Source organism: Leucopleurus acutus, assembly GCF_964270905.1.
Source record: "Leucopleurus acutus genome assembly, chromosome: 5".
Taxonomy (NCBI): Eukaryota; Metazoa; Chordata; class Mammalia; order Artiodactyla; family Delphinidae; genus Leucopleurus; species Leucopleurus acutus.
This window is the reverse complement of record NC_139147.1, coordinates 83,862,962-83,875,540: the sequence shown is the minus strand read 5'-3', so window position 1 is coordinate 83,875,540 and position 12,579 is coordinate 83,862,962. Positions and strand designations below refer to the sequence as shown.

Genomic DNA, 12,579 nt, shown 5'->3' with positions numbered 1-12,579 from the left:
ACCAGAGAACAGAATGGTGCTAACAGGGGCTGGGGGCAGAGGGACGGAAAGATGTGGGTCAAAGGATGTAAAGTTCCAGTTATGAATGATGAATGAGTTCTAGAGATCTAATGTAGAACAACATGATTACAGTTAACAATATTTTGTTGTATACTTGAAATTTGCTAAAAGGGTAGATGTTAAGTGTTCTCACTGCATAAGAAAGGAAAAGAAGCTGGGGAAGGAGTGGCAGACACCATGTCCAGCTGCAAAGGTGGTAAGAAGAAGCCCAAGAAGCAGGCCAAGGAGTTGGATGAGGAAGATAAGGCATTAAGCAGAAACAGAAAGAGGAGCAGAAGAAACTCAGCGATTTAAAAGCGAAGGCCTCAGGGAAGGGCCCCCAGGTCACAGGTGGAATTAAGAAATCTGGCAAAAAGTAAGCTGTTCCTTGTGCTTGAGGCAACGATGGTCCTTAATTCCATTCCTGTTTAAACATTTGGATCCCCTGCCATAACATCGGTTGCCACCTATAGCTAGAAAAGTGTAGTCTTATTCTTTTTTTAAAAAAAATAATTAATTAATTTATATCTGGCTGCGTTGGGTCTTCATTGCTGTGTGCATGCTTCTCATTGTAGTGGTTTCTCTTGTAGAGCACAGGCTCCAGGCGCATGGGATTCAGTAGTTGCGGCACGCAGGCTCATTACTTGTGGTTCGCGGGCTCTAGAGCGCAGGCTCAGTAGCTGAGGCGTACGGGCTTAGTTGCTCTGGCATGTGGGATCTTCCCGGACCAGGGCTCAAACCCATGTCCCCTGCATCGGCAGGCAGATTCTTGACCACTGTGCCACCAGGGAAGTCCCTGAAGTGTAGTCTTAGAACCTATTCTACATTTAAGAATAAACTTATGTTAAAAAAAAAAAAAGGAAAAAAGAAACCAGTAACTATCTGAGGTGATAGGTATGTTAATTAGCTTGATTGTGGTAACCATTTCACAATGTGTACGTATATCAAATCATTAAACTGTACAAACTGTACTGTCAAATACACCCCAGTAATTTTTTTAAAGTACATAAATAAAAATACCTTGACTGTACACATACCAAAAAATCCTCTGTTGAGTCTCATCTTTCAAGGAGCTGATTCTCCATTAAATTCAGCATTCCTTAAAATTCTCTCATTAGTGGGCTTCCCTGGTGGCGCAGTGGTTGAAAGTCAGCCTTCTGATGCAGGGGAAACGGGTTCGTGCCCCGGTCCGGGAAGATCCCACATGCTGTGGAGCGGCTAGGCCCTCGAGCCGTGGCGGCTGAGCCTGCGCGTCCGGAGCCTGTGCTCCACAACGGGAGAGGCTACAATAGTGAGAGGCCCACGTACCGCAAAAGAAAAAAAAAAAATTATCTCATTAGTGAAATTGTCTTTTCTTCAATTAAAATGGCAACCTTTAAGCATCTTGACATTATATAAGAACTAAATCCCTAAACTGGATTCATCCTAAACACCTCCATAGAGCTTTTACTTGGATTTGTTTTTATTTCACTTGAGTGTGCAAAGTATTATTATGATGTATTATTATAATAATGATTTGCACACTCAAGCCAAAAAAAAAAGGAACTCAGGGTAAAATTTTTATGAGAACCGTAAAGGAGAAATCTTAGATACTCCCTTGTGTTTGTTTGTTTTATTTTCCATTCTTTGGGACTTCCCTGGTGGCACAGTGGTTAAGAATCTGCCTGCCAATGCAGAGGACACGGGTTCGAGCCCTGGTCCGGGAAGATACCACATGCCGCGGAGCAACTAAGCAACTAACCGTACTGACCCTGCGCTCTAGAGCCTGCAAGCCGCAACTACTGAAGCCCACACGCCTAGAGCCCGTGCTCCGCACAAGAGAAGCCACCACAATGAGAAGCCCACGCACCACAAGGAAGAGTAGACCCCGCTCACCACAACTAGAAAAAGCCCACGCACAGCAACGAAGATCCAAATTTATTTATTAAAAATAAATTTATTTATTTATTTATTATTATTTATTTATTATTATTGAAAATAAATAAATAAATTTATTTTTTTTAAATGGCAATCTTCAAAAGTTTTGCATTATAAAACATCAACTCTGGCATTTAAAATAAAGTAAATAAATTTAAAAAATAAATAGTAAAAAGCAAGGTGACCTCCAATTCCTTACTCGTGTTGGGGACAAAGATCACTCAGAGTTCATCCTGAAAATCATCTAAATTTAGAGATTTCCTACCGGAGCAAAACTTTCATGCACCAGTAATAGAACCAGGCAGCCTTTCCAAAGTATGTCAGGCATGTGCTTGCAATGCTGTCACAAGCAGCGTCGAGTATCTGTCCCTGTGTGCTGGTGACCTAGGAGCCCTCGCTGTTTTCTAGGCCAGTTGCAGAGAGATCTGGGGCTGGAAGCAAAAGAGATTGCACAATAGTTAGCACAGGTGCTTATTTTTAATCACATTAGTCAGGCAAGCACTTTTTAAAACATTTTTTTAAATTTGAAAAGTGTATATATGTAGGTAGTTTTTGTTTTTGTTTTTTTTAATTGTCAAAAGCTTACTGAAAAAAACAAAGGTCTCAACCCCTACTCTTAGTCCCTTGGTCTGCATCGCAAAGGCAACCATGGTTTAAGTTCAGCGATGTGGCCTTTGAGTGTGGATATTTTATGAGCAGAGGCAAATTGCTTTTCTACATCTTGTGGGCGGTCTCTCTCTTTTTTAATCTTATAAATGCCCATTGGGAAAGACAAAAGAAGTTAGAGGACAGCACCCTGGTGAATGTTCAAAAAGTCTGCCTTTGGTTTCTAGCTTTTCTAAATCACTTCATGTCTTCAGGCTTTTTTTTTATCAAATATAGTTTACAAAGGCTATATATTCTTTTACTCCTCCTTTCTTTCCTTCTTTACCCCTCCTAAAGCAAAGGACAGAGCATAGAGGACATAGCTAGAATTGGTGGGGAAGGGGACAGTAATAATAGTAATAAATTTGGTTGTTATTGAGCACTTACTATATCCCAGACACTATATTTTTTTTCTCATTTCATCTTCAAAACAATTCTATGAGGTAGGTGTTTTTATCCTCATTTTTACAGATGAGAAAACTGAGAAAGATTAAGTAATTTACACAAGACTATATAGCTAGTAAGAAAAAAAGCTAAGTTTTGAACCTAGACTCTTCAAGTCTAAAGCGCCAGTGGAAACACGTAGGTTTCAAATCTTCATAGGGAGATAGAGAACATGACTGTCAAAGCGCTAAGCTATGTAAGGGAGTGAAAAATAACAGCACAAATTAGGGTGGTCCTGGACTAGCAGTGTGTGGGAACTGCTCTGAGATCTGCATTAAAGTTTTTGGGAGGTTGCACTGTTCGCAACAGATGCTTCAGACAGAGCATCCAATGAGCAGTGAGAATTCTTGGGCTGGAGATAGGTGGGCCAACCTCAACCAACACAATTTCCTAAGAAACTGGATGCAGTCTTTCAAGAATAGGAAACGTCTGCTGCAGATACTCGTGGTCAGGTCTAGCCCTTTCATACCTACTGAAGGATTCTTGGAAGGCTGCCCATCAAGCAAAAGGGATGGATAAGACACAAGATGGACAAGACACACTGTCCTAAACTGCAGGCATTTGGAAGAAGAGTGCCAGAGACAGCAGAGGAACATCAACTTGGAATTAGTACATGCCTCTTAAATGTCACAGGGTGGCAAGAAACTGGAGATGAAGTCAAAGTCTGCTGGGACCAGCAGCAGGAATTCTATGTGGACTCACAGCCATCTGTGGGACAGACTGCTGAGCAGCCTGTGGGATTATGGTCATTTTTAAAAACTGGCCTAAACTTGTGACCAGATGCCATGAGCAGAAGACACTTTCCATATGTGTTCATACCTGAGAGGGTTCTGCAGCAAGTCATAGGACAAGGTGCTATGAGGTGTCCCTTGGAGAATCAGGCCTACCTAGAGCAGTCAGGGCAGGAGTAACTTCCAAAACATCAGGTTTCTTCAGAGACCAGAGGGGCCACCTAAATTCTCATTACTGGGGAAGTAATCAGGAAGAATAGAGGGAGGTGAAATCAGATGTCCTTGGGGCAGAAGAATGAAGAGAAAAACAGGGACCAGCATCACATGCAGGGAGGATGCAAGTATGCCTCAGTCCCCTGAAGTCAGAGCCCAGGGCTCACGGTGGTAAGCAGTCATCCTTACCTGCATCTGGTGTGGCAAGTTTGGTCACAAACAGGATCCGAGGCACCTAGGTACCAATTCCTGGCACCTCATCGACTTCAACCTGTGAAGGATGGTTTCGAGAATAAAGCAAGCCTTGCCACCACACCCATACCACTCCCAAGAGAAACATTTCTTGTTTCAGAAGGAAAAGCTCGGGAGCAGGGGTAGGGAGCTCACCTTCTAGGTGGCAGAAGACTTACCTCTTTTCCCAGATCTCAAAATGGAAAATTTTCCATCTATGTCTTTCCTTGCTAAATCCTAATACTACTGTGTTTGACTCCAAGGTTTAACTGGCCTAGTAGGGCCCAAAACTGTCTGGGCCTGGGTGAGACAGCCTTCCTGGTAACTACAGAGTCAGAGAGAGTCAGACCTCTGTATCCAAAAGAGCTGCAGAGATGAGTCACATCTCTCTTCACCAGAGAAGGGAGGGAAGGGGTAGGCCTCAAGACTGGAGAGGCTCAGGTGCCACGAGCAAATAGTGTATTGTGTTCACTCTTGTCTCCACTCAGCACTCTGAGGAGTTATTGTGTAACAGACTTGCTGAGATGTTAAACATGTCTGTGGAGGAAAAAAGGGTGGGGGTGGAGTGCGCTGAGATAATTTGTTATTTATGGTATTCTGTATCTTCTGAAGAGTGGAACTCTCTTGTTTGAAAGGTGATGAGTGTGAAAATGCAAAGTACTGAAAAAGAGATGGCGGGGGGCGGGGTGGAAGGGTAGAGGGGATTGTCTAGGGGGAAGGTGGCAGAGATCATGGAAGGGGAGGAACCCCAATCTTGTGGCTGGACAGAGGCCCAGAGAAAGGGTGTATGGTGGGAAAAGAGGAGTAGTTGGTACCAAGGAGGAGCTGAGGTGAGGGAGCAGAGATGTTTAAAGGGAATTGTTAAGGAGTTTTGCGATGTGAGATGCTGTATAATTCTCTTTGTGAAACCTTCAGTAAAATCTCCATTCATCAAGTGCTTTGCAGCTGGGGCTTGTTGCAGGGAAGGGGCAAATGTGCCGAGCCCGTAGCTGGTCAAAGGATCCAGCTGCATTCAAGGGCTGGGTATAAACACAGTGCTAGTGCCACATTATAAAGGATGTGGGAGGTGTGCACAGCTTCACAACAGGTGAGGGAGAGAGGAGAGGATCAGAACAGGTGGCACCAGAGATGGGCCTTAAAGGATGACCAATATTTCTACTGGAATTTGGGACAGGGGGACTTCAAGTGCAAGAGACCTAGAGCAGAGGCAGGGAAGTCTGAAAGTGTGTGGTATGTCTAGGGAGTGATGACTTACTATGTCCCAACTGTTGTCTGCATGGGGAAGGGGAGCAGGCTGGCGAGAAATAAAAGAATGGCTGGAGGAGCTACGGACGCTTGGCCACCTTCAGACCTTAAAGGCTGTCATGAATGCTCTGGAGAGCAGAACAAGAACTTCCATGTGGTGTGTGCAAGAAGTCAGAATATGCAGCAATATACTGTATCCCTGAAAGGAGAGGAAATTGGTCTGAAGACCCTCGGATTCCCCTCAGTAGCTACCTACTTCAAATGATCAAACTGACCTGGATTGTAAACACTGCATAAAATACATCATGTTACAGGGGGAGGGGGGAGGGATGAATTGGGAGATTGGGACTGACATATACACACCACTCTATATAAAATAAAAAACTAATAAGAACCTGCTGTATAGCACAGGGAACTCCATTCAATACGCTGTAATGGCCTATATGGGAAAAGAATCTAAAAAAAAAAAAAAGAGTGGATATATGTATATGTATAACTGATTCACTTTGCTGTACACCTGAAACTAACGCAACACTATAAATCAACTATACTCCAATAAAATTTTTTTTTAATTCATATTACAATCACTCAATTTCAGCAGATTGCCCCTGGACTTGACACCTCTGCTTCTGTTCCAGTCCCAGCTGAGGAAAAGGCTGCCAGGCGGGCATGCTCACTGATTTGTGGGGTACGCCTAACTCCCAGGGCCCTCTACCAATGCCCAAACCACCTCTATTCCGGGGGCTGCCTGAGGAGCTCCCACACCCATCAATAGGCCCTTGCCTGTCTCCAGGGCTGCTGTCCTGTGAGTCCCCTCACTCCTTTCCACTCTCAGAATTGTGATTGATCACCCGGCATCCATCTGCCCCAAGAGAATCTGAGGGCCTCGTCATGCAGGCCAGTCCAAGGGCGTCCCAAGTGGTCTGGAGGCACTTTTATTTCTCTCAAGGCCCCTTAACCTCAAGAAGTAGAGATCACTCACCGGTTAACAGATACATATGGAACATCTACTTGGTATACTGCAACACAAAATGAATAAGACATCATCCCTGACCTCAGGCATTTCAGAGGATACTCAGTTGGGAAAGGCATGTAAATATATAGCTGACCCTTAAACAACAAGGGTTGAATTGCAAAGGTCCACTTATATGCAGATTTTTTTTTCAGTAGTAAATACTACAGTACTACACCATCCAGGGTTGGTTGACTCTGTGGATGTGGAAGCAATACAGAGGAGCTGGGTATGTGGAGGACTGACTATAAACTATACACAGATTTTCAGGTGTGCAGAGGATGAGAGCCCCTAACCCCTGCATTAGTGTGATGTCACACAATTAGTGTGACGTCACACAATTAGTATGATAACTGCTGGGAAGGAGGTAAGGATGGGCTGCTGCGGGAAGAAGGAGGGGAGATACCTAGCCCAGAGGGCAATGAGGATGAATGGAGGGTTTCCTGGAAAGAGGACTCACAGGCTGACTCCTGGAAGGAAGAGCAGGAGCTAACCTAGTGAATGGGGTGAAGGGGAAGAGGGGGCATAAGGGGCATAGGGAGCAGGATATGGATGGGAATGGCCTGGAGACAGACAGCGAGAGTCCTTTGGGCAAGAGTCCTGTGGGAAGTTCACTGAGGCTGGTGTTCAGGCTGCAGAGTTGGGCCCCAGGGTGCATCAGGAAGATCCTTAAATGCTCTCTCAGGGAGTTGGAACTTTATAATGGTATTGAGGACCCCCAGGTGCTTAGCTGCCTTTCTACCCAAGGAAAAATAAAAAGCCATCCAAGAAAGGAAGTTGTATACTGTTTAACTCATCGTTGAACAATAAATACATAGTCTTAATAACATAAACATTAAATAATTAGTTAAGCAGAAATGTAAGATATTGGAAGGATGGGGGACAGGGATGACAGCTCCCTTAATGGGAAATAGCCATACATTATATGGAAAGATAAATGTAAATATCAGAATAGCTCAAATTGTTGAAAGTGGCTGCTTCTGGAGAATGAAGAATGAGGAAGGGTGGGAGATGGTACTCCTGTTGTACTACTAGACTTGTAATATTTAACTTTGTAAATACACTTTTTAGACAATTATGTACCTATATTAATACATATATATATATATATATTTTAAATGTGTCAACCCCAGCCTCAACACTTAATAACTGAGTGACGAGGGCCAAATGTTTATCCCCTATGTGGCTTAGTTTCTTCACCTGTAAAATGGGATTATAACACTATCTTGCTGGGTTATTATGAAGATTAAAGGATATACGTAAAGTGCCTAACACTCCGTCTGGAGCTTAGCAGAAACTCAATAAATGGTAGGTATTTTCATTTTTAATAACAGATGGAAAAGAGAACTAAAATGCCTGTTTAAAAGGCCTGGACACAAGCCTTCTATATTATATACACCTCTGATCACTGGAACACATCCTCTTATTTAATAAAAGCATGACTGTATTCATAAATTATGGAAGAGAGAGAAGTTATAATTTTGATATCAGAAACCAAAAACTAGTTAAATGTTTCAAAATCTGGAGGTGTACTCAACCTTGAAAAAAATATTTGCTGAAACAAAAAGATAAAATAATGTCTTTTGGTGTATATATGTCAGTCCCAATCTCCCAATTCATCATGCCCTCACCCCCGCCGCTTCCCCCGCTTGGTGTCCATACATTTGTTCTCTATATCTGTGTCTCTATTTCATATACACTAATATGTATAAAATGGATAACTAATAAGAACCTGCTGTATAAAAAAATAAATAAAATTAAATTTAAAAAAATAATACTGTCTTTTGGGGAATCAGAAAACAGGGATTTGTGAAAACTTTGTCTGATTTGCATGTACTTTTAAAATAGAAAGTTAACCCAGGATGATACAGGTGACAGTAATAGATTTACAGTGAAATTTAGTTTCCCTGCGCTGTCTAGCTACTAGGGTTGTAGTCCCTTTCATCTCTCAGATCCTCAGATTTCCCGATTCTATACCAAGGGGTCAAATTAAAAGGTCTCTAAAGCCTGGTCCCAAACTCTAGGGTTCTGAGAATTCTTGATTATGTGCTTTTGCCTAGGGACGTGGCAATAAACATCCGACTGAGGTTTCCCACTAGGCTCCTAACATGGATGCAGTTTCTTAACCTATCTCTACCTAAAACTGTTTCCGAGTCAATAGCCCTTGGATTGGATCTCAAGCCCCACGTCCGACACCCGCCCCATAGCGGGAAATCCAAGCTGCCGGGGCGGCCACCCCCCCGGAATAGGAACTACAACTCCCAGGGTCTCCCGGGGCGGGGGGCGCCCACTCGGATTGGCCAGGGTTGCGTGACGCTCAGTGTTTTGGCCCGGGCGGTCACATGTTTCCTTTGTTGTGAGGTGCGGAGGGACTGGTGGCTCGAGGAGACGCCGCCGCAGGAGACAGCGCTTCGCCGCCGGAAGCTAAGGTACGGCGGGGGCCGCCTCCAGCCTTCGCTGAGAGGTACCTGGGGATGACAGCTCCGGGACCGGCCGAAAGGCGAGGAACCGGCCAGAGCCGGGGGCGGAGGGGCGGCCGAGGTCTTGACCACGGGGATGTCTGCAGGAGGGAAGCCTGCGGCGGTCGGCCTCTCGGAGCCAGAGGAGGGGTCCGAGGAGAGATTGCGGGTGGGGCTGCAGGGCCCCTGTTTGGGGCGAGAGGTCTCCGGGGCTCCCCTGGGGGTTGTCAGCCCCGGTTCCGCAACCACACTCTGAAAGGAAGGGCACCCCCAATTCCTGACACTACCGCCCCGGAACCGCGGCGCTGCTGGCGCACCCGCCGGGGGCGGGTTGGGAGGGGCATGGCCGCCGGGGCGGGGGGTAGCAGGTGCGGGTCACCCTGGGGGACGGGGAGCAGCTGGCAGACAGGGCTGGGGAGAGGGGTCCCGCATTTTGCCGATGGGCTTCGAACGGAACGTCGCTTTTTTAATCGAAGGTAGCGCTGAGAATGCGAAGGTCTGAAATCAAACCTTCCCGCTTGGTGGGGGCGACAGTTTGATCCTAACAGGGAGGACTGACGGGTCAAGTTAGGTCCCAGGGCTGCAGGCTATAGAATCTCCATTAAAGCAGTTGCGAAATGTGCTCGGCGCCGTCACCTGACCGTTACCCCCGCCCCCACCGCCAGCGAGCCTTTGTTTACCACCGCTCGCCTGGGGGCCCGCTCCGGGAGCCGGGCCCTAGAAAGAAGGTCCCCCGGAAGCGGGCGCGGGCGGGGCAGCGGGCGTTCCGCCGGCGGAGTCCCCGCCTAATCTCCCCTTCCCACCACTCCAGGCCTCGGTTTCTTAATTTAGTTCCTAATGGCCCCGCCCCCAGGTTCTGGACACTCGGGGCGAAGACTGTTAACGCGGCGGGGATTGGGGCCCTGCGGGTGCTTTCGGGCGGAACGACTGGGCGAGTTCCGAGTGTTTATTGGTGGATGTCTTGTCGCGAGGTGGACTTGCCCAGGCAGTTCTTCCCCGCCCCCTTGAAGGTGATCTGGAGGACACGCGAGAGCGCGCGCTCGCCTCTTGTGCAGCTGAGACCCGAGCGGAGCTTCTGGCGGCGCGCGCTGCCGAGCCGGGGGACTCGGGAGCTAAGCCCAGCTGACCCGCTATCCTTTGGTGGCTGCCGCGGCTTCTGCCTGAGCCTGTTCTGGGGCCCGCGGAGGACCGGAAAATTATCCCTCTTTAACTCCTGTCGCCCTGTCTACCCAGATGGTGGGAAGAAAGCCATCAGGCGAATTAGTTCCTGCCTGTTCTGTAAACAGGGTTTAAATAGCTAAATAAGGACCGTAAAGCCACATTTTAGAGTGCCTCACAGTCACCCCTGAGGCAGCGACCTGTCGCAGTTAATGTTAGTGGATTTTAATGATTAATCACTTGCTATCTTGAACAGCTTTTTAAAAATCATCTCTTAGTATTTGCAGCTACAGACTGTTTATGTCCACCGGCGAGGTTGGTTTTTGTCAAATACGTAAAATAGATGAAAAATCTGCTTGCTGTCGACTAAGATGTAAAATTAGAATTCTATTTTTTAAAAAAATAACTTGAGGCTATCCTCCCCCCCGCCCCCCCAAAAAAGTTAAGATTCTTCTATACCCCGGTTTAGATGAGTTGTTTCCTTGTTTGGGGGATTATAGCTCACTCTTCTATGATGACAGTAATAAAATCTACAAGAACAATCATTTTAGATTTTAGCCACAGTGTGTTGAAGATGCGGTTTTCCTAATCTGTGATTTAATAGGTAACTTGGGTTTTATCAGATTTTATTTTCCTATAAATCTGTAGGAATTCACCCAAGACAGTGCATTTCTGTAGGAGGTAGATTGAGCACCCTGAGTGAAGCAGGAATTGACTATGAACAGTTCTCATTGTATGCATTCTTAATTTATTTTTAAAATTCAAGTTGGGATGACTATGCCCGAAGGAGCAGCTTCTGTGATCCTGAACTGCCTCATCTCTTGTGCATTGAAGGCATTTAACATTTCTAAATAAGTACAAGTTGCAAACCTCTAACCTTTGTAAAAAATAAAACCACCACTCATAAGTCTGCTTATCCAGACAAAGCCTGCTTATCCAGACAAAGCCTGTTTAGTCTCTAAACAGGAAGAAGAAATAATATTCTGAGTTGGAGTTTACTATCACCTTTAATTTAAACTTTCTTGGCTTTTGTCCAAGTTGCTAAAACCTTAATGCTTTTTCAGAAAACTTTGTATTAGTTTCTTTGTTTTTCTGCCATTTTATTAAAACCCAAAGGTCAAGCCTGTGAAAAACAAATACTATTCATTAAATGAGGGACTGCAGTTATTTTTTTGTATATACTCCTTTTTTAAAAAAATATTTATTTATTTGGCTGCACCAGGTCTTAGTTGCAGCACGGGGGGATCTCTTAGTTGCAGCATGCGGGATCTAGTTTCCTGACCAGGGATCGAAATCTGGCCCCCTGCATTGGGAGCGCAGAGTCTTAACCACTGGACCACCAGAGAAGTCCCTGTATGTACTTTTTTCTTACCTAGGAATTTGGGACATCCTTTTTCAATAAATATTTAGGTATGGATTGTATAAAAAATGTAAATAAAATATCCTAGTATATCCTCATAAGTATATGAAATATATAAGCATATATATTTTGTATGATTCTATTTCTGTTGTGACTGAAACAAAGAGTATGTGGCCACTTGACAACTGTTGATATTTTAAAACCCTATTCTTTCTCCTATTAAAAACAATGGTGGTGGCGCAGTGGTTGGGAGTCTGCCTGCCGATGCAGGGGACACGGGTTCGTGCCCCGGTCCGGGAGGATCCCGCATGCCACGGAGCGGCTGGGCCCATGAGCCATAGCCGCTGACCCTGCGCGTCTGGAGCCTGTGCTCCGCAATGGGAGAGGCCACAACAGTGAGAGGCCCGCGTACCGCAAAAAACAAACAAACAATAGCTAAACTAGCTTTTTTAAATTAAAGTTTGTCACTCTGCCTAAATTCATCACCCAGGGGCTACAATATTTTAGCATTTGGCACATCTTAAAGTCTGCTAAATTGATGTCTAAAAGTCATTAGGCTTTGCTCTTTACTCAGTGCTTTCTAAAACTTACTTCTGTAAATAATTTGTATCACCACTAAGGTAAATAAAAATCACTGACTTCAAAGTGCTTTTATCCATAAAGAGGTCACGAAAAATGTTGGATCTCAAACTTGTTCAAGTGGCAGAGTACTGGGTCATGTCCTTGCAGATTTAATTAATTCTAATAAGAGAACCAAAAACAATTTAAAAAAAATTATTTATTTTTTTTATTTTTATTTTTGGCTGCGTTGGGTCTTCGTTGCTGCGCGCGGGCTTTCTCTAGTCGCGGCAAGCGGGGGCTACTCTTCGTTGCCATGCTCAGGCTTCTCATTGCGGTGGCTTCTCATTGCGGAGCACAGGCTCTAGGTGTGCGGGCTTCAGTAGTTGTGGCACGTGGGCTTCAGTAGTTGTGGCTCGCGGGCTCTAGAGCACAGGTTCAGTAGTTGTGGCACATGGGCTTAGTTGCTCTGCGACATGTGGGATCTTCCTGGACCAGGGCTCGAACCCATGTCCCCTGCATTGGCAGGTGGATTCTTAACCACTGAATCACCAGGGAAGCCCCCAA

General features: G+C 45.3%; 1 protein-coding gene and 1 pseudogene across 6 annotated transcripts in view; both read left to right on the top strand.

Moving 5' to 3' along the window:
* The first annotated feature begins 237 nt into the window (after window positions 1-237).
* On the top strand, window positions 238-419 carry LOC309961964 (translation machinery-associated protein 7B-like; annotated as a pseudogene). The gene has a single exon. The product of its transcript is annotated as a translation machinery-associated protein 7B-like (transcript).
* An 8,421-nt stretch (window positions 420-8,840) lies between these two features.
* The window catches only part of KLHL24 (kelch like family member 24), a 39,228-nt gene continuing 35,489 nt past the window's right edge, over window positions 8,841-12,579 (top strand). For 3 of the 5 annotated variants that reach the window (XM_082840150.1, XM_082840154.1, XM_082840149.1), the window contains exon 1: window positions 8,841-8,906. The gene's annotated coding sequence lies outside the window, so the exon portion shown is untranslated. The remainder of the gene's footprint in view (window positions 8,907-12,579) is intronic. The other 2 variants (XM_082840151.1, XM_082840152.1) reach the window with 2 other exon arrangements.